Source organism: Lagenorhynchus albirostris, chromosome 9 (genome assembly GCF_949774975.1).
Source record: "Lagenorhynchus albirostris chromosome 9, mLagAlb1.1, whole genome shotgun sequence".
Classification (NCBI taxonomy): domain Eukaryota; kingdom Metazoa; phylum Chordata; class Mammalia; order Artiodactyla; family Delphinidae; genus Lagenorhynchus; species Lagenorhynchus albirostris.
Window position 1 is genome coordinate 17,401,358 of NC_083103.1, and position 1,670 is coordinate 17,403,027.

Sequence of the window (1,670 nt, forward strand, 5' to 3'; positions counted from 1 at the left end):
TGGGAAACACAAGAAAAGAAAAAGACCTACAAAAACAAATCCTTTTGTTTTCAATTAAGAAAATGGTAATAGGAACATATATATCCATAATTACCTTAAATGAGAATGGATTAAATGCTCCAACCAAAAGACACAGGCTTGCTGAATGGATACAAAAACCAGACCCATATATATGCTGCCTACAGGAGACCCACTACAGACCTTGGGACACATACAGACCGAAAGTGAGGGGATGGAAAAATATATTCCATGCAAATAGAAATCAAAAGGCTCTTTCCGTGTCTAGCGCAGCTATGGCTCGTGGTCCCAAGAAGCACCTGAAGCGCGTAGCAGCTCCAAAGCATTGGATGCTGGATAAACTGACTGGTGTGTTTGAGATGAAGTAAAGAAGATCTGCATGCAGCGTTTCATTAAGATTGATGGCAAGGTCCGCACCGATATAACCTACCCTGCTGGTTTTATGGATGTCATCAGCATTGACAAGACTGGAGAGAATTTTCGTCTGATCTATGACACCAAGGGTCGCTTTGCTGTTCATCGTATTACACCTGAGGAGGCCAAGTATAAGTTATGCAAAGTGAGAAAGATCTTTGTGGGGACAAAAGGAATCCCTCATCTGGTGACCCATGATGCTCGCACCATCCGCTACCCTGATCCCCTCATCAAGGTGAATGACACCATTCAGATTGATTTGGAGACTGGCAAGATTACTGATTTCATCAAATTTGACACTGGTAACCTGTGCATGGTGACTGGAGGTGCTAACCTGGGAAGAATTGGTGTGATCACTAACCGGGAGAGACATCCTGGTTCTTTTGATGTAGTTCATGTGAAAGATGCCAACGGCAATAGCTTTGCCACCCGGCTCTCCAACATTTTCGTTATTGGCAAAGGCAACAAACCATGGATCTCTCTTCCTCGTGGAAAGGGTATCCGCCTTACCATTGCTGAGGAGAGAGACAAGAGACTGGCAGCCAAACAGAGCAGTGGATAAAATGATCTCTAAGTGATGTGATTGGGAAAGTCTGTACTTAGAAATAATGCTACATAATTAAAAGCCTTTTTAGTGTTAAAAAAAAAAAAAAAAAAGAAATCAAAAGAAAGCTGGAGTAGCAATACTCATATCAGATAAAATAGAGTTTAAAATAATGTTACAAGAAACAAGGAAGGACATTACATAATGATCAAGGGATCAATCCAAGAAGAAGATATAAGAATTATAAATATATATGCACCCAACATAGGAGCACCTCAATACGTAAGGAAAATGCTAACAGCTATAAAAGAGGAAATCAACAGTAACACAGTAATAGTGGGGGACTTTAGCACTTCACTTACACCAATGGACAGATAATCCAGGCAGAAAATTAATAAGGAAACACAAACTTTAAATGACACAATAGACCAGATACATTTAATTGATATTTAAAGGACATTCCATCCAAAAACAGCAGATTACACTTTCTTCTCAAGTGCGCACAGAACATTCTCCAGGATAGATCACATCTTGGGTCACAAATCAAGCCTTGGTAAATTTAAGAAAATTGAAATCATGTCAAATATCTTTTCCAACCACAGTGCTATGAGATTAGAAATAAATTGCAGGGAAAAAATGTAAAAAAACACACACATGTGCAGGCTAAACAATACATTACTAAAGAACCAAGAGA

General features: G+C 39.2%; 1 pseudogene; it reads left to right on the top strand.

The window, feature by feature from the left end:
• Nucleotides 1-293: 293 nt before the first annotated feature.
• LOC132525183 (small ribosomal subunit protein eS4, X isoform-like) lies at nucleotides 294-1,041 on the top strand (annotated as a pseudogene).
• Nucleotides 1,042-1,670: the final 629 nt, after the last annotated feature.